This window comes from Schistocerca piceifrons, chromosome 1 (assembly GCF_021461385.2).
Source record: "Schistocerca piceifrons isolate TAMUIC-IGC-003096 chromosome 1, iqSchPice1.1, whole genome shotgun sequence".
Lineage (NCBI taxonomy): Eukaryota > Metazoa > Arthropoda > Insecta > Orthoptera > Acrididae > Schistocerca > Schistocerca piceifrons.
The window spans coordinates 687,261,918-687,283,453 of record NC_060138.1 but is presented as its reverse complement, the minus strand read 5'-3'; positions in this window follow the sequence as shown (position 1 = coordinate 687,283,453).

Below are 21,536 nucleotides of genomic sequence, written 5' to 3'. Positions count from 1 at the left end.
CTGTGGCACTTCTACGTGCTCGTGGGGGACCGAATGATATTAGGCAGGTGTACCAGTTTCTTTGGCTCTTCAGTGTATAAGTCCACCGGTCTTCGTAGCTGGTGTCGATGCCGAAAAACTGGGCCGTTACGCCGTGTCATATTCCTCTTCAAACTTTTTTAACGGTCGGCGTTTCCATTCCTCTGCTGGAATGTTTTTCAAGATTCCACTGGTGTCCCTGGTTAGCTGCACACTGTCGAAAGACAGTGCAAGTTCGTTTTTTTTTTTTCCCCCTCTCGAGGAAACTGAGTTGGGCGGCCGTCATGACATAAATACTGGAAACAGATACAGAAAGAGAGGAAGAACTCAAAATACTATTGTTGTGGTGCCGCCTCGATTGTTTCCGGGTAGTTGTTCATGTACCTCATACGCCTTGGCTGGGTTTTCATCTCGTGATAGCGAGCAGCCACGAAGACGGAAGCCTGTAGCAATCATCTCTGTTGAAATTGTACTCAACATATTGTACCGCTTCATCAACTTCCGTTCTATAAATATTGCTTTCTCTGGCTACCAAACGTACATTCTTAAAATGTAATACAAGGCTTACTGTATCATTTTAGTTCCAATTCTTGACATATTTTTGAAATTACTTACAATACTTACCAGTTCAATGAAACAATATATTTTATCCACTCATTTGTATTTTACACCAGATATGATTTTTTCCATGAATGGTTTTCTATTTTTAATTGCTTGTACTTCATAAAATTCACTACAAGAAAGTTCTTAATTAATTTTAACATTTACCAAATATTTAACAGTAAATACTGGAAATCTCTCGCTTCCCGCAGAGCGAATGTTCCCCATAATTGAAAAAAAATTCTCAACTAGAGCAGGCAAAGACATTCCAAACTCAATATTGCAACATGAAATATCAGTCTTTTGAAACACCGTATAAATTGCTTTCCACTTCTTGTATTTGGCACTTTTTCAGAACCTGAACCACAACCTAACCTTTAGTTTTGAGTTAACTGGTTCAACAATGTACATTCATCAAATAGGTCATTAGTATTTATGGGATCTTTTATAACTGCATCAGCAATTTGTGAACTCTCTCTTAAATCAGATCACACAATATCGGTTCGTCAATTTATGCACTGAAAGTTACTAAGTTTACAAAAGATCGTTTTACACAACTCTAAGTATTGGACACTGGAATTATAAAAACTGTCTACGCTTGAGAAAAATTGTTCTTCCTGAACACATTTTTTTTCTTTTAGATTGCATAGCAATTCTGTGACAGAGGATGGTATAAATTTGTGAGTTTTTTCTTTCCTAGAGTTGACAAATTAGTTCAGAACATATCTGAAATGCTTCTGCTGGTGTGACAGAATTATCTTCCAATTTCAGAACTATGTTATTAAATAATTGTAGAATTAACATACAAAAACCTCTAAAATATTTGACTTTCCAGATTCTCCAAAAAATCTATTAATGATTTTCGCCATTTGTCACAGGGTAAGTCAAAACTGAAATTAATTCTTTCTATTGCTGTTAACAAGCTAGGGAACCTTGTGCTACTATGATATAAATAGCTTTTTATAATCTGTGTTTAGAAATTCACAGAACTTTTTAAGTATCGTTCCTCTTACTGTATATGCATGATATATTTAAAAAATTTTTGTAACAATAGCTTTTGTATCCAGTGGTAGAGAAACACAGAGTATTTGTACTGAATTGTATACAGTGTGAGCTGAACAACCAATTACTAAAACAGATCTGACTAAGTCACTACGAACTTTTCTGAACACATTTTCCTTTTCTTTTATCTTTACACCACCAAAATTACTGTTAATGTTATCTGCAGTATAAGAAACCAACTTGTTCTCAAACTTGTATTTTTTCACACGCTACAACAGATACCGAGTCAAAATTTAAGCAGTTTCGCCTGACACTTCATGGAAATTTCGAAGCTTAACTTGAATTCCCTTCTCCAGATTGAAATCTCTTACAATAATAGGAACAAGTTTTATTCCACTTTTGTTTGAACTGTTCGTCATTACTGTTACATAATTAAAGTTTTCCAAAGAACGCAACACATTATCAAATACAAATGGCGAAATAACGTTAACTTTAATTGCTATGGTTTTAGTTCTGGCAGGCGAAAATTTTGGGCCACGAAACTTTTGAACCAATTTTAAATCTGCAGCATGATGTTCAGCTAAGGATTTGCGTCTCCTGCAACGCTCTCCGAACAGACTTCTGCGGTGAACGTTGGAAAGCCAACCGTATACGTTCTTATCATCTTCAGTTGTTCCATGTCGTCCAGTACAGGGCTTCACATCAACGCCTGTTGTCTGCCTAAAATTCCTGTACCACCATTATATGGACATCCGCGAGAGTGACTACTTCCTATGGCGTGTTTAGAAGTTCCTTTGAACCAGTGGATCCGATTTGGTATGAATAAACCATTCCACACACTGGGCCTTTTTTTGGACCGTTGTCATTATGGTTCACTCACGACAACCTTTAACATACAAACAAAACTTTTTGAATTTGTCTGTCACACAAACTGAACGTGGTGTGAATGTCTTAATAACGCAATTAAAGGACACTTGTTTTAAAATCCCGTAATCGTTTCCCATTGCAACGCATATGTTTGCAATTTGGATTAAAGATGGCTACAACAGTCCTCTGTTGGTGCAAAAGCGTGGCGCCCTGCGACGTCGCTCTTAGGCTCAACTACGCTTCAAACAGCAAGGCGTCGACACGTGCGAAGAAAAGGACAGCGCTCAGAAATTCATGCGACGTGTGAAGTGGGTTATTGACGTTGCTTTCGCACCATATGTCACGACAATTCTGCCCAGCACATCCGTGGGGCTTTCACATGATGTGAAGGTCGGCACGGCCCGTGTTACCCACATTTCACCCCTTCTTTTGATGCCTACTCGATGTACATCACATATGTCGATTTTCGCCTCATTCGGATAATTCTTTCGTGATGCGCCGTTTTTTTCGTCTTAGAGTGTAATAATATAAATCTATATTAGTAAGAGTAAATATTCTTTTGAGAGTAATGAATTTCCCTTTGCGAACAGTGAAATGAATTTTGTCATAGAGATGAATTAAGTTTACAGAATAATTGTAGAATCACTATATTCACGATAATGTTCAGATGTTCTTTGCACAACTAAAACTGAAGCGTGTAACTGGTACATAATGGTGACATTCCGTTCGTACGGTTTAACAGTAAAGATGCAATTAAATCTTCATCCATTACTTCGAATAACTAAGAAAAACAGAAATTCATCGTTGCATTTATACTGTTTACTGCGACAGCTTACACATGGACGGATAATTCTGTAGTTCATTGTCATCTTGAGTCAGCAATTCTTAGTCACTGCTTCGTCAGGTTTCCAACCAGGCACTTGATCGAACACTGTATACAAAGGCTTGCAGCAGCTAGTTTCTAAAACTATATCCGTTTTCTACGAGCTAGTTTACATTGTGTGGTGGAGGGTATTTCTATAAAACTATTATTTCCTCTTACCCTATTCCAGTCTGTTGGAAATTCCAAATGAGACAGTAATTCTTCTGTTTTTCTAGTCGTGGTCGCATAGAGAGACGTATATGCGAGGAAGCTATATTTTACTCGACTTTTCTAGGCACAGAGGCACTCTGAATTTCAGCTCCAAAAATTTATGTGATGCACGACGCCTCTATTTCAGGTTCTGCCACTGGAGTTTGTTCAGCATCTCTGGAATGCTCTTGTTTTTTCTAAACGAACCTGTGACTAAATGCGCCGCTTCTCATTACATCTCTGTCTCTTCTATTAACACATCCTGGTAAGAGTACGAGAGTAACGAACAATATTCAAGAATAGAGCGAATTAGCGGAATGTAGACGACATTTTTCGTGGACCAGTTACATTTTCTTAAGATTTTCCAATATATCTTATCCTGTCATCGGATTTTCTGATGATTAGTTTTATGTGAGAAGGAAAAGGAGCCGGCCGGAGTGGCCGAGCGGTTCTAGGCGCTTCAGTCTGGAACCTCGCGACCGGTATTGGTCGCAGGTTCGAATCCCGCCTCGGGCATGGATGTGTGTGATGTCCTTAGGTTAGTTAGGTTTAAGTAGTTCTAAGTTCTAGGGGACTGATGACCTCAGATGTTAAGTCCCATAGTGCTCAGAGCCATTTGAACCATTTTTTTGAAGGAAAAGGAAGGAAAATTATGGTTTAATGTCCGATCTGTAACGCGAAGATTTTTTGAGGGCTAACAATGGCCGGGGCGCGTCCACAATGGCTGTCCCAATTTCTATAACAAAGAAAGAACACAGCTTTTGTTCTTTGACGGCGGCAGTACAAAATTTGTCCTCTAATGACATGATTGTTATGAATATCAGCCAGTTACACTGCTCTTTAAATGGCTTTCATTTTATAAGTTGCTCACGATGAGCCCATTTCGGCATGTTGCCATCATGAGGTGCTCTGTAAATACGTAAGTAAGTGATGGCCTTAGTATGATGGTCTGTAACTACGATCAGAAATGTTGTAATGGATTCGTTTGGTGTTTCTACCTTGCATATAATATAGTTGCTGCCATGTCCTGTCTTTTTTTAGAATTATTATTTTTCCTTAGATGTACATTTGAAGACTTATATCTGACTTTAGTCTTTTATATGTATGCTATTTTTCTCTAGATAGCTTGGATGGCAGTGGATCAGGGATATTACATGTTTACATAATTACCATTACAAATAAGTGATATGTGAAAATTCGGCTGTTTTTTATAATTTTTAAAGGTTTGGTTCTAATTATGTTTTTGCCTTGGATTTTGTTTTGCTTTTAGTTGAAATTTTTATGTTATATTTTTATTTTTTCGTAATAATTTTGTTATTGTCTATGATCTGTGATGTTTTCTTCGTGCTATGTCTTTGTTGAATACTCTTCATGTTATTATGGTTGTTACTATGGGTATGTACTATTAAGTGTCTCGGGTTTATTACTTTACCCGGTTTCTTGATTTATAAAATGAATAAAGTTTTCTATGTACTTTTTGTGCGCCAGAGAAATTAAATACAATCCATCCACATTTTTTCAACATCTACAAACAGAAAAATACGACGTAAAACGCATAAACGTAGCACTAGAAATCCTCCGTAATACACAAAAGGGAGTATTCATGAATATCTTTGAGGAAATAGAGATATATTCACATTCATACGGGAGCCCCACAAATCTACTGAATGAACAAACCGACCTACAGTACAAAAAGTATATGGGAGCCTTTATATTTTATGAAGTAACAGCTTTTTCATGAGATGAGAAAACATTTTATTTTCCAAGCACAGATCAAAAACTAACAAGAATAAACAACTCGTAACCAAGCCGACTACGGCATAGATAAATATCTATCAGCTGCAACTTTCACCCGCTGTTTTTGGCGCAGTGGATAAATGACGTCGCCACATCAGCCCCCCCTCCTTTTGAAACCGGGTGCACCAGGTATGTGGGGAAACTTGCACTTGATTTTTCTACCAGCTCTCGTGAAAACATCTGGTGCAGGCAATGGCTGCTCCTGTTCTGCACTTGCTGCTTCGTTGTCCTCTTCTGAAACCGAGGGCTCGGCGAGACTATCTGCTGTTTCTTTGGCCTCCACGGTTGAGGGTGATTTTGCAGACCGAGGAAGGAGTGTACCCTCTTCGGTGTAAGCAGGTTTAAGCCGCTCAATTGAGACTGTCTCTTCTGTACCATCCTTATCGATTTTGAAGCTGTGGCTTCCTCTTGTGATTACCCTGTATGGTCCAGAGTAAGGCGAAACAAGCAGCGGGCGCACCGTATCATCCCTAAGCCACACGTGGGACGTTGCTTGCAGGTCTTTATGTAAAAACACTCTCCGGTCTCCATGTCTGACAGGGTTAGTGGGTTTGATGTTTCTCATTCTAACGCTGAGTTGTCTCGCGAATTGCGCGCATAGCTCAGGGGCGAACGGCTGTGTAGATGCTGGAACGATAAATTCTCCAGGAACCCTCAATTGCTCGCCATAAACCAATTCTGCGGAAGAGCATTGTAAGTCCTCCTTCACGGCCGTTCTCAATCCGAGTAGGACCAGCGGTAGTGCTTCAGGCCATGAAGTGGAACTACACATTAATGCAGCTTTGAGCGTGCGGTGTAGTCGTTCCACTATTCCATTACTAGATGGGTGATAGCTTGTGGTGCGTAGGTGGTTGCACCCGCACAGTAGTAAAAGTTCATTGAAAAGTTGGCTTTCAAACTGCCTTCCGCGATCTGTTGTTATGTTTTGCGGAACGCCAAACCTGGAGAATCATGAATGCAACAGTGCTTTTGCAACCGACTCCGCAGAAATGTGTTGTATTACAACTACTTCTGGCCACCTGGTAAAACGATCAATGATTATGAGCAAATAGCGTTGTTCTGAAGAGCATGATAGCGGGCCCACAATGTCCACATGTATATGTGAAAATCTTGCAGGCATGCACGCGCCCATGCACGACAATCTTTTTGTATTCCAGGCCACACTACTTTGGAGGAAACTAACTTGGCTACAGCTCGTACTCCTGGATGTGATAGGTTATGTAGTGCACTATAAATCTCGCGACGATATTGTTCTGGTATGTAAGGTCGCTCCTTTCCTTTTGCTACATCACACCAAATTCCGTCTGGAACATTTGGGACAGACACACGTCTGAGCTGCAGCGCAGTTCTCTGTTCCTCTATTAGACGGCGCAAGAAAGGATCTTCTCGTTGTTTAGACGCTAACTCGGTCCAACGAATTGAATTTAAACTGGCACAATTCCTAGACAGGCAATCTGCGACCAGGTTGTCGTTTCCTGAAATGTGACGCACGTCAGTTGTAAACTGTCCAATGTACTCGACTTGTCTGCACTGACGTGGTGAATTGAGCTCTGTGTCTCATTGAAATATAGCTACTAACGCCTTGTGATCGGTAAAAATTGCAAAGTGCCTCCCTTCGACAGAAGTGCGAAAATGCTTTCATCATCATCATCATCATCATCATCATTATCAGCCAATTCAATCATTAAATGATGTGGCCTCTTCGAGTCGTGGATTCAGGTAGGCTTTCAGCAGTCTTCTCCAAGTGGGACGGTCTTGGGCAGTTCTCTGCCAGGTGTTACCAGCGATCTTCTTGATGTCTTTGTCCCATCTGTCTGGTGGTCTTCCTCTAGGCCTCCGGTGCTCTCTCGGACTCCACTCCAGTACTAGCTTCGTCCATATGTTGTCTTTTCTTCTTGCGACGTGGCCAGCCGACTGCCATTTCAAGGAACCTACTGTCTCTAAGATGTCATTAACCTTCGTCACAGACCGGATGTCATCTGCCCTTTTCCTGTCCTTTCTTGTATGGCCCAGCATTGATCTCTCCATGGCTCTCTGTACTGTCCTAAGTTTCCCTTTTGTAAATGAGTTCAGTGTCCATGTCTCGCGACCATACGTCATCACAGGAAGAATGCATTGATCAAATACTGCTTTCTTCAAATTTACTGGCATTTTTGATCTGAATACTTTTGAATTCTTCCCAAATGCTTGCCAGCCAAGCTTGATGCGTCGATAGATTTCTGGCCTTATGTCTCCCTTCATATTTATAATCTGGCCAAGGTAGACATATTCACTGACCTCTTCTAGTAGACTGTCCTTGACTTTCACATCTCCAGCTGGGGCCCATTTGTTGGACATTACTTTGTTTTGGAAAGGTTCATGTTCAAGCCAACCAGCTGACATTCCGATGCAAGATCTGTAACTAAGTTTTGGAGCTCTGCGAAGTCTTTGGCCAGTAAGGCAATATCATCAGCAAATCTCAAGTTGGTAAGCCTTCTTCCATTAACTCTAATTCCCTTACCTTCCCAGCTCAGCTCTGACATAGCCATTTCCAATACAGCAGAGAACAGTTTTGGGGAGATGGGATCGCCTTGTTGGCACCCCTCATGATGCGGAATTCTTTAGTTGATTCGCCGATGTTAAAAAAATAAACAACCAAAGAAATTCAGTGCCAAAACTGAAACCCTTTTACAACAGAGGAGAGAAATGAAAATCCAAACCGATCGTGACATGGTAGCGTATTCTGAACTATGTAAGGCAGTGCGAAGAGAAATGAAAACTGACATACAGAAATTCACTGAAGACATCTTACGAGCAAGCTTGGAGAACAAGACAAGTTTAAAGTCAGCCAAACGCAAACTCACAATCGGTAAAAAGCAGATTATCACACTCGATGGAAACGACAGTCGAATCACTGAAAAGGAGGAGGTTTTGAAGTTCATCAGAGACTTTTATAGCAATTTGTATAGCAATCGAAGGGAAAATTTGAGTGTATCTAAATTAAATTATGTACCTAGTGTTCCAGATATACTCCCATCGGAAGTCAAGTGTGCTCTAGATACCATGAAGAAGGGAACAGTGCCGGGTGATGATGAGCTCAGCGTTGACATCCTCAAACTGCAGGAGAGGTAACAATAAATCACTTGGTAAAAGTATTTACATCCTGCCTGCACTATGCTTCAATCCCATTATCGAGGAACAAGGCTAAGATTATATTGATACACAAGAAAGCAAGGATTCACAATATTAAAAACTACCGTCCTATCAGCTTGCTCTCAATTTTGTACAAAATTTTCACAAAGATCTTGGTAAACCGAATTAGTTCCACCCTAGACTCAGCCCAACCTATAGAACAAGCAGGATTCCGAAGCAATTTTAGCACTATTGACCGCCGGCCGAAGTGGCCGTGCGGTTAAAGGTGCTGCAGTCTGGAACGGCAAGACCGCTACGGTCGCAGGTTCGAATCCTGCCTCGGGCATGGATGTTTGTGATGTCCTTAGGTTAGTTAGGTTTAACTAGTTCTAAGTTCTAGGGGACTAATGACCTCAGCAGTTGAGTCCCATAGTGCTCAGAGCCAGCCACTATTGACCACATTCTGACTGTTAGTGAAGTGATAAGCAGAGCGAATGAATACCAACTGGCTCTCTGCATTGCCTTTGTTGACTTCGAAAAGACATTTGACTCCGTTAGCCATGTATCTGTCCTCCAAGCTTTGAGTGAGCAAGAAGTGGGAGCAGCATACACTGAAGTGCTCAGGAAAATCTACGAGAATTCTTCAGCTTATGTTAACATCGGCGAATCAACTAAAGAATTCCGCGAAAATTCTTTATGCCTAAGTAAATAGCAAGCAACTCACGGTCAATAGCACTCCATTTTTGCTGCTGTCGAGTCAGGTTTTTAGAGAAAAATGCGAGCGGCTGCCATCTGCCATCAACTTCTTGCTGTAGCGCTACACCCACTGCTGTTTGGCTCGCATCAACCATGAGCGCTAAAGGAGCGCTCAGTTTTGGATGTCCCAGTAGTGTTGCCCGAGAAAGACATTTCTTTAAGTCATGGAAAACTGCTTCAGCATCTGGACTCCATGGAATTTTACGATTTCCTGTTGTATTTTTACCTGCAAGTAACGTTGTGAGTGGCTCTTGGGCGGCAGCTAATTTAGGTAAGTGACGTCTGTAATAGTTGAGCATGCCTAAAAATCTGCGAAGTCCTTTGTAAGTTGTGGGAAGGGGCATCTGTTGTACTGCTTCAACCCGCTCAGGCAAAGGTGACAGGCCTGCTGCTGAAACCAAATATCCCAGGAACTTAACCTCGCGTTTTCCAAACGTGCACTTTGTTTCGTTAATAATTATGCCATACTCTGTCAGACGGCGGAAAAGGTGCCGCAGATGTTCGACATGCTGATATACAGAACCAGAGAATACTAAAATGTCGTCCATATAACAAAATACGAATGGTAATTCTCAAAGCACCTCATGCATGAATCTTCGCCATGTTTGGGCAGCGTTTCTGAGGCCAAATAGCATAAAATTGTACTCAAACAAACCGAATGGTGTGATAACTGCTATTTTTTTAATGTCAGATGGAGCCATGGGAATTTGGGAAAATGCTTTGGCGCAATCAATCACACTAAATATTTTGGCATTGCTAATCGTACTGTTAAAATCAGTCACATTGGGTACTGGGTAGCGGTTGGGAATTGTGCGGGCATTAAGCGCCCTGTAATCTCCACATACTCTCCATGAATTGTCTTTTTTACGGACCATGTGAATTGGAGATGCCCATGAACTATCAGACCTACTTACAATACCTGTTTTTAGAAGTCTGTCGAACTCAGCTCGCGCCGCGAGCAGCTTCTCTGGAGGCAGACGCCGCGGGCGGAAGGCAACGGGTTGACCTTGTGTCGTGCTGATGTGGTGTTGAGTATTGTGTCTGCATTTCCTGGTTGCGTTGACGGGTTCGGTAAGTGCTGGAAAGTCTTGAAGCAGTTAACGAAAAAGTGATTCCTCCGACAGTGCTCTGATATTGCCTACAGTATACGAATCGTTACGACTGTCGGGTGTCTTCTTGCGTGGCGCACACGTGTGCTTAGTTGCGGGTACGAAATCGTATCACAATATCCCGACGCGGATGACGCGGTAGAGGAGCCGGAAATCTTCGTGCGGAAAGACACGGGCACATCGCACTGCACTTGAACCGACGCGGAAGACGCAGCAGGCAATATCCCTTCTGTGGGAACTGTCACCAAACGACGGTTAACCAGGTCGGGCATAAGTCGGTAGTTCCGTAAAAAGTCCGCTCCAATTATAGGACTCGGCACATCAGCAACCACAAAAGTCCATTTTGGATGGAAGTTGGAATTCAGATGTAATGCCAACTGTTTCTCACCATAGGTAGATATTATGGAATTGTTTGCCGCAGTCAGCACATGTTGCGTTGTTGTCGTGAGTATATCACCTCTCTTTCTTGAATAAACACTGACTTCTGAACCTGTGTCAATCAGAAACTTCTCACCTGAAGAGAGGTCCAACACGAACAATCGGTGTGATTGGTTGACTGCAGATACCGTGGCGTTTTCACCTCTTTGAATCACGGTATGACTCGGGCGCCTATGTTGTTGTTGACGAACGTTAGCACCCTTTAACGCCCGCCTTTTAAGTTTGGGTAGCTGCAGGGTTGAATACATTGACGGGCAGTGTTACCGAAGCGTCTGTGGTACCAGCACCATTGATCTGTCAAATCCTGTTGGATAGAATTTCTTCGTCTTTTCTAACTGCGACTTCGTAGCTGCTGGTGGTGTGAAGTTACTTGCACGTTGAGTTTTGCCACTTGTGCTGCCAGTTGCTGTATGGTGGGTTCGGTCGATGAGCACTGCTGTTGGGAAGTATTATTGCATGTTCCTGGCTCACTGACGTCAGATTCCATCACACTACACGTTCTTGGGCCTCTATCCTGGCTGTAGTTGAATTCGGAACACGCAGAAACTTCGGTTAAGGTGTTTGCGATGGTGTCTACCTTTTTTGCTAAGACTTGCAATGGTAAGTCTGTTTCTGCTGCAATGACGGCACGGATGTTGGCAGGAAGTTTACGAAGCCATATTAGACTTAAAGACTCTTCAGGTAGGAGTTCCGGGCCGGCCAATGTACGTAAGGATTTGAGCACTTGTGACGGAGTCTTGTCGCCCAAATCTTCGTATGCGAAAATTTTTTGTAGTCGCAAATCGGGTGACAACGTATAATGCTGTATGAGAGCTTCCTTTAGCACAAAGTAATTTTGTTGCGACAAGGCTTCTTCTACTTGCTCTATCACTTCTAAATTTAAATGTTAAACCACTATATTAAATTTGTCAATGTTGTTAGACACCCCACGCTGCCGAAATATGCATTCAGCCTGCGTAAACCAAAGCTGGGGGCGCGTCGGCCAGAACGCGGAAAGCTTAACATTTCCGTGTCGCGCGTAGGTACTCCCATCTTTTGCGTTAATATCTGTCGTTCCGTTTTGTGGCGAATCAAAGGGCGTGGACCGTGATCCTTGGTCGAACAGACTGTAGTCTTCAATCTTGATTCCACTGCCCCATGCTTTTGTCTCTGAATTCATTATTCTCGTCGGTATATATATTTTCTTTATGCTTCTGCTACGATTTTTCGGGGTCACCGCTATGGGAGCCATTATATTTTATGAAGTAACAGCTTTTCCGTGAGATGAGAAAACATTTTATTTTCCAAGCACAGATCAAAAACCAACAAGAATAAACAACTCGTAACCAAGCCGACTACTGCAAAGATAAATATCTATCAGCTGCAGCTTTCACCCGCTGTTTTTGGCGCAGTGGATAAATGACGTCGTCACAAGTACATAGAAAACTCATTCACATTATGAAGCAAGAAAACGTGCAAAGTAATAAATCAAAGACACTAAATAATACATATCCATAGCAACAGCCATAATAGCATGAAGAGAATACAACAAAGACATAACACCAAGAAGACATCACAAATCATAGACAATAACAATATTATTACAAAAAAATAAAAATATAACATAAAAATTCTCCACCAAAACTAAAACAAATCTCCGGCAAAAACATAATTAGGGCCAAACCTATTAAAGTTATAAAAAACAACCGACTTTCTACACATCATTTATTTATAATGGTACCTATATAAACATATAATATCACTAATCCACTCTCATCCAAGCTGTCAAGAGAAAAATATCATACATAAGAAGGGATGAAGTCAGATATAGATCATCAACGTACATCTAAGGAGAAATTAACAATTCTAAAAAAAGACAGGGCATGGAAGCAACGATATTACTTGCAAGGTAGAAACACCAAACGAATGCATTACAACTTTTCTGATCTTAGTTGCAGACCATTATATTAAGACCATCACTTACTTATGTCTTTACAGAGCAACATACCGAAATGGGCTCAACGTGAACGACTTATAAAATAAAAATGATTTAAAGAGCGGGGTAGCTGGCTGATATTCATAATAATAAAGGTAGAGAGCCAAATAAAATAAATCTGATAATTCTATCCACAGATTCGAGTTGCTTACAAAATTTAGAACTTATAGATAATAATCTAAGAACGGACAGATCTTTAATTAACAAGTGATAAAACTAAATCGATCGCTTTTTGCAGTCAGAGTAATTTTCCCCGGCCAACGAGCATTATCGTCGGATTCCTTACATGGAAAACAATTAAATTAAGGGGGCAGAGTAACTTTCACATTCTCCATTTGGTTAATGTAGATAATGCACAAACTGGCGAATTTCCTTAACAGTTATTGGCCTTCATGTTTGAAAGTAAGGTGAAGCCACGTGGTGGTGTAGGCACTTGTTCGCAGAATTCGCGCCGAAACAGGTTTCTCACCCTGTGTGGAAAAGAGACCGAGCCGACATTCGGAGCGAGGCTGCACCAACAGTTCGTTTCTCCCGGTGTCATGTTGGCTACTGATACCTACTTGTGAACTGCGGAACTGCGACGCATACTGCGGCGCGGTGCCCGAGTTTACAAATAGCACAAGAGCCATTCTCCACGCCATTCGTTTGCCGATCTCGGACGCCTTCACTTCGCTGACAGTACCATTGCGGAATTTACCGCCATTTTGTTATTCAAGTGTTGTCTGTCATCACCTCGGGAGAGGCAGTGTGTTAGGGCCGTCCATGTAAATCAGCATCTGCATCTGCATCTACATGGATACTCTGCAAATCACATTTAAGTGCCTGGCAGAGGGTTCATCGAACCACCTTCACAATTCTCTATTATTCCTATCTCGTATAGCGCGCGGAAAGAATTACCACCTATATCTTTCCGTATGAGCTCTGATTTTCCTTATTTTATCTTGGTGATCGTTCCTCCCTATGTAAGTCAGTGTCAACAAAATATTTTCGCATTCGGAGGAGAAAGTTGGTGATTGAAATTTCGTGAGGAGATTCCATCGCAAAAAAACGCCTTTCTTTTAATGATGTCCGTCCCAAATACTGTATCATTTCTGTGACACTCTCTCCCATATTTCGCGATAATACAAAACGTGCTGCCTTTCTTTGAACTTTTTCGATGTCCTACGTCAGTCCTATCTGGAAAGGATCCCACACCGCGCAGCAGTATTCTAAAATAGGGATACCGAGCGAGGTGGCGCAGTTGTTAGACACTGGACTCGCATTCGGGAGGACGACGGTTCAATCCCGCGTCCGGCCATCCTCATTTAGGTTTTCCGTGATTTCCCTAAATCGCTCCAGGCAAATGCCGGGATGGTTCCTTTCAAAGGGCACGGCCGATTTCCTTCCCCGTCCTTCCCTAATCCGATGAGACCGATGACCCCGCTGTCTGGTCTCCTTCCTCGAAACAACCAACCAATCTAAAATAGGACGGACAAGCGTAGCGTAGGCAGTCTTCTTAGTAGGTGTGTTACATTTTCTAAGTGTCCTGCCAATAAAACGCAGTCTTTGGTTAGCCTTCCCCACAACATTTTCTATGTATTCCTTCCAATTTAAGTTGTTCGTATTTAGTTGAATTTAAGGCTTCTAGATTAGACTGATTTATCGTGTAACCGAAGTTTAACGAGTTTCTTTTAGCACTCACGTGGATGACATCACACTTTTCGTTATTTAAGGTCAACTACCATTTTTCGCACCATTGCGATTGCAGTTTGTTTTGATCTTCTGATGACTTTATTAGTCGATAAATGACAACGTCATCTGCAAACAACCGAAGACGGCTGCTCAGATTGTCTCCCAAATCGTTTACATAGATAAGGAACAGCAAAGGGCCTATAACACTACCTTGGGGAGCGCCAGAAATCACTTCTGTTTTACTCGATGACTTTCCGTCAGTTACTAAGAACTGTGATCTCTCTGACGGGAAATCACAGATCCAGTCACATAACTAAGACGATATTCCATAAGCACGCAATTTCATTACGAGCCGCTTGTGTGGTACAGTGTCCAGAAATACAGAATCGATCTGAAATCCCTTGTCAATAGTACTCATCACTTCATGTGAGTAAAGAGCTAGTTGTGTTTCACAAGAACGATGATTTGCGTTCGGAAGTTTGGAGCAGTCAAGTTGTTTACCACCGAGTAATTACACCGCTTACTCAGCGATCTCACCAGTCGCAATGAGGTAAGCTTTTTCGATTGACCCTGCTCCCGTTCCCGTTATACGGATCTCTTGGCTGGCATATTATCGTTCTCTCGTTCAATCATTCCTTGCTCTCTTGGGTACTGGATTTAATCTCGTTCAACTTCAAAGCGTTTTGATGTATTTTCTTGATTTAGTACCTCGACATGAAGCAAGGTGGCTTCGTGCCAAGTAACTCAGATTTGTAAGCGCTTGCAAGAAAACTTGTGATACGGCTACCTCACATTCGTGTGTCTTACTGCAGTACATATGCCTATTTTAATCGTATTTACTGCCTGTCATGTACTGATGAAAGCTGGTTCTGCCTCGGTGCCAGTGTGTTGGCCAACTGAGGGCCTGCAACCAACCTGTCTGCGTGCTAGACACACTGGACCTACATCTGGAGCTATTAACAGGAGCACTCTCGTTGTTATCCCAAGCACTTTTGACCGAAAATTTGTATGTCACCTGGTGATTCGACCTGTTGTGGTGCCATTCATGGACAGCATTCCATAGGGTGTTTTCCAGCAGGATAACGCTCGGCCACATACCGCTGTTGCAGCCAACATGCTCTACAGAGTTTCGACATGTTGCCTTGGCCTACTCGATCAGCAGATCTTCTCCAGTCGAGCACATATGGGACGTCATAAGATGACAACTTAAGCGTAATCTACAACCAGCATTAACCATCCTTGTATTGACCGACCAAGTGCAACGGTAAAGGAACTCTAACCCACAAACTGACATACGGCACCTACACAACACAATGCATCCATGTTCGCATGCATGGATTCAACAGAGCCGGCCGGAGTGGCCGTGCGGTTCTAGGCGCTACAGTCTGGACCCGAGCGACCGCTCCGGTCGCAGGTTCGAATCCTGCCTCGGGAATGGATGTGTGTGATGTCCTTAGGTTAGTTAGGTTTAATTAGTTCTAAGTTCTAGGCGACTGATGACCTCAGAAGTTAAGTTACATAGTGCTCAGAGCCATTTGAACCATTTTTTTGGATTCAACATTCTAGTGCTTACACCTGTTATTAATGTACCAACGTTTCGCATTTGCAATAGCTTATCTCACACTTACATTGGCCTGCAATCTGTCAGTGTTAGCCGGCCGCGGTGGTCTCGCGGTTCTAGGCGCGCAGCCCGGAACCGCGCGACTGCTACGGTCGCAGGTTCGAATTCTGCCTCGGGCATGGATGTGTGTGATGTCCTTAGGTTAGTTAGGTTTAAGTAGTTCTAAGTTCTAGGGGACTGCTGACCACAGCTGTTAAGTCCCATAGTGCTCAGAGCCATTTGAACCATTTGTCAGTGTTAATACTTAAATATGTATTCCTGAAATTTCCTTACTCTACATTAATTATTTTTTGGTTTTGCGAGTTTTTTACGTCAGTGTAGATGTTTAGGGCACCGAACTTCGTTAAACAATGTTTCTGAAAGTTTCTTCGCGACGTCGTACCTCATGGAAGCATGCCTCAAATTAGGTGGACAGTTGTGACATATTGAAAAACTGGAAGTTTCGCTGACGGAGAAGAAGCGGAGACCTTGCGCAGGTGCGTTTCTGGCGTTAACACCTTCTGCAGACCGGTGGGTCACGGGAGACAGGCAGCGCTGTCAGGCATCGCCCGGGTTCAGCATGACTGGCGTGGCCGGCGGCAGCGTGACGTCACGGCGCGCCTCGGCGCCTACTGTGCTGACTCATGTGTACAGCCGTTGTGTAACGTTGCGCAGCCGCCAGCAGGTAGGCTACACCGTGAGCAGAGTGTCTGCGAGAGTACGGCTCTATGCGCCTACTGCTATCTCTTGAGAGTACCTTAAAACATTCACTGTTTTTATAAAGCATCCGTGCATTAATATCTTATATATTAAAAGGAAAAAGGAAGTAGGATTGGGGTTAACATCCCGTCGACAGTGAGGTCGGTAGAGACGAAGCACAAACTCGGATTGTGTCAAGGAAGGAGAAGGAAATCAGCCGCGCCCTTTCACAGGAAACATCCTGGCATTTGTCTGGAGCGATTTAGGGAAATCACGGAAAACGTAAATATAGGTGGCCGGGCTTTAACCGTCGTCCTCCCCAATGCGAGGCAGCCGGCCGCGATGGTCGTGCGGTTCTAGGCGCTCCAGTCCGGAGCCGCGCTGCTGCTACGATCGCAGGTTCGAATCCTGCCTCGGGCATGGATGTGTGTGATGTCCTTAGGTTAGTTAGGTTTCATTAGTTCTAAGTTCTAGGGGACTGATGACCACAGCAGTTGAGTCCCATAGTGCTCAGAGCCATTTGAACCTTTTGAACCCAATGCGAGTCCTTGTTCTCGGTATAGGCTATAGGCTATAGGCGATAGGTTTATTCATCGACTGCCGTTGTTTGCCATTGTTTGTTTGTTTAGAAGAGAAAAAAAACAGTCTTGGTTGCACAAGGTAGGTTTATTAAATCTTCACGTTTGACGCGTTTCGCCTGTTCGGCATCATCAGACAGGCGAAACGCGTCACATGTGAAGATTAAATAAACCTATCTTGTGCAACCAAGACTGTTTTTCCTGTTTTAAAGATCTATCAGGGTTGCCGTACCAGTGCCAATGCGGTAGTTATGGAGTGGAGTGATTTTAATTGTTCATTTGTAGTTCACTGTTGCTTTTTTCCAAATGGAGAAATCGGACGTTTCCGACATTTTCTTCCGTTTGCGTTCAATAGAGGGGTGACAGCAGCTGATGCAGCCAGAAACATTTGTGCTCTCTATGAGAATAATGCCATTGGACAGGTCACGGAAAGAAAACGGTTTTCAAGTTATAAGGAAGATCGTTTGACGTTAGTGTCATTCCACCTGCAGGAAGACTTTCGAGATTTGGTGAAGATCGCTTCAACGCATTAACCCATAATGGTCCACGTCAGTGTACTCGAGAAATCATAAATGTGATGAAATGTGATTATTCCACCATCGTGCGATATTTACATGCAGTGGGGAAGGTTCAAAAATTGCGTAAATGGGTACTGCATGTTTTAAACGAAAATCAGGAGATCAGCGGGTGGCCATATGTGCACCTGTGCTCGCTCGTCGTCATTTGGCTCGTGAAGAACACGGACCATTCCTATCGCTGCTGCTGGCGACAAATGGTGTCTTTCTGCTAACATAAGCCCACACAAAGCTGCAGCTCACCGTACAAAGACATGCGCGCATTCACAAATGATAATATTATGCATCTGGTAGCGACCATGTGGTGTACTACTAGTTGTTTACCCAAGATGTAAGCATCGCTGCTGACATTTATTGTCAACAGCTGAAACGTCTTGCAGACGCAATCCAAGAACAACGAAACGACGACCAGGAAGACTGAGGGAAGTGATGCTACTACAAGATAACGACTACCCGACGAAAAACACATTACAGGACTTGGTTTGGAAAGTCATTCCGTACCCACCTCATTCACCTGGTCATGCATCCTCAGATGTTCACCTTTTCCGCTCTCTATCGAACCACCTTCAAGGAACTTTCTTTCAGGATGAAAAAGCACTCCGAACATGACTCGACGAGTTCTGTAAATAGTGAAGGAGAATATATGGTTCAAATGGCTCCGAGCACTATGGGACTTAACATCTATGGTCATCATTCCCCTAGAACTTAGAACTACTTAAACCTAACTAACCTAAGCACAGCACACAACACCCAGTCATCACGAGGCAGAGAAAACCCCTGACCCCGCCGGGAATCGAACCCGGGAACCCGGGCGTGGGAAGCGAGAACGCTACCGCACGACCACGAGCTGCGGACGGAGAATATATCATTGATAACCAACTTATCTGTTATGTGTATCTGTTGTGTCTACTATTGAACTTATAAAATGCTACGAACTTAAGCACCAGCCTAATATTTATTTTACGTTTTCTGGTATACGGATGCCATAACCGTCACAGTTTCGCGAAATATATTACAATATTGAGTAAATAATAATAATAATAATTTTCATGACAATATGTGTGCATAGAATATTAAATTCAAATTCCAAATAAATGTACACAGAATGAGGAAGGTATCAGCCATAACTGTTGTTGGAAACCGTCCTAGCGCTCGCTTTCATTGGTTTGGTGAAACCACGTAAAAAAATCCAAAAGACGAAGCTTTTAGCAGGTTGTAACGGTTGGTTAAGTCACCAAATCATTCCTCAATGGCGCGTGATTACGAAGGCTTGGTTAGATATAATCTTTAAGCCTGCCATAAACTACATCAGTCACAAAACGCGTCAGCTTTGGAAAAATTGCAGTGCAGACAGAGCAGTTATACTTTAGCACCGCCTTCAAGTGTAGGCCTGATCTCGCGTTCCAGGCTGGTGCAACTGGAGTTTGTGAGATTATTAGCGGACAGTGCACTTATTACGATCAAACTGTAAATATTCAAATAAACTTCACCTAAACTTCACCTATGTTCATGACTTGTAGAACTCCGTTGGAGGTACGCTGAAAATGTAACTAATAATTCAAAAATGGTTCAAATGGCTCTGAGCACTATGGGACTTAACTTCTGAGGTCATAAGTCCCCTAGAACGTAGAACTATTTAAACCTAACTAACCTAAGGACATCACACACATCCATGCCCGAGGCAGGATTCGAACCTGCGACCGTAGCGGTCGCGCGGTTCCAGACTGTAGCGCCCAGAACCGCACAGCCACTCCGGCCGGCAACTAATACTACCGTGAACGATAAAAAAGGAATGAAGGAAGGTATATTAGGGTTTGTGTCTTGTAGACGATGAGGTCATCAGAGACGGGGCAAAAGTAGCTAATACTAGCACCATATACCATTTTCAATGTAGAGTAAAGAGATGTTACGCATGCTCAGCATTACAGATGTATGCAATTAAATACAAATACGATGACTGGCTGTATTAATAAATTTAAACTTTAAATTTTACCAGCTTGTGGTCTTGTTTCTAGAAAGTTGTTCTATTAGAGTGCATAGCAACTGTGCCCTGTTGTCTCGTTCGAGATAAGTTCTCCTCGATTACGAGTCCAGATTCTGAAGCGCTGCGCCAATTAAGTCGGTACTCCAGACGGCGTTTCATCTCGTTCCCCACTCAAGGTCAGTTCCAGTGCACGTCGCTTTGGAGCAGCTATGGGGACACAAGCTGCTGTGATGGGTGGTCAGGACATATCTGCAAGTAATTATCAGTATCAATGAAATCCTCCAACAGCCGTGTAACTAAGATACTATGTTATTTTATTTTGACGACAGCCACTTTCTGAATTCCACTATATCATCTTCAGGCCTCATATGCATTTCTCAAAATAAACGATAATGCCATATATCCCTGGATTTCGTGAATTCAAATTGTTTCACAAGTGCATCAATCGAAGACTTGATATCTACAAGTATTCGAATTCTCTCGGAATAAACTCTTTGTTTCCCTGACATACCTTATGATTTTTATTTTCGTAATACAGGCACACCACAAGCTGAGAGTCATTATCTGTCAGCCTATCGAATTAAGAAAACTCATGCCATAGGTTTCCAGAAAATATGTTGCATCACCTGGCATATCATGTGTACACTGAGGTGAGAAAAGTCATGAAGTACCTAGTAATATCATGTCAGACCTCCTTTTGCCCGGCATAGAACAGCAGGTCGACGTGGTATGGACGTAGCAAGTCGTTGGTAGTCCCCTTGCAGAAATATTGAGCCAATCTGCCTCAAAGCAGTCCATAATTGCGGAAGTGTAGACAGTGCAGAACTTTCTGCACAAACTGACCTCTCGATTATGTCTCATAAACGTTAAATGGGGTTATGTCAGGCAATGTGGGTGGCCAGAATGTTCTTCAAATCAGTCGCGATCAGTTGTGGCCCTGTGACATGTTTGGTAACATGATGTCCACGAATGCCTGTAAATGGTCTCCAAGTAGCCGAACATAACTACTTACAGTCAATGATCCGTTCAGTTGGACCAGAGGACCCAGTCCACTAGATGTAAATACAGCCTACACCATTAGGGAGCCACCACCAGCTTGCACATTGCCTTGTTGACAACTTTGACCTATGGCTTCATGGGGTCTGCACCACACCCGAACCCTACCATCATTTCTTGCCAACTGAAATCGTCATCTACCAGGCCACGGTTTTCCAGTCATCTAGGGTCCAGCCGATACCATCACGAGTCCAGGGGAGGCGCTGCAGGCGATGTCGTGGTATTCGCAAGGTACTCTCGTCGGTCGTTCGCTGCCGTAGCTCACTTTAATGCCAAATTTCGCCGCACTGTCCTGATGGATGATATATTCATCGTACGCCCCTCATTGATTTCTGCGGTTGTTTCACGCAGTGTTGCTTGTCTCTTAGCACTGAAAATTCTACGCAAACGTCGCTGCACTCCATCATTAAGTAAAGGCCGTAGGCCACTGCATTTGTACGCGATACTGCTGTCATCTGTATATGTGGATGTCGCTAGTCGATGACTTATGTCACCTCCCCATTCACAGTTATTTTACAAACATGGATAAAGAATGCCAAGACACCTATACAACATGTAGGATCGCGAAGACATAAGGCAAGTGACATGTAAGCTTGCAGGAGTTGACACTGGAAAACAATTACTCGAA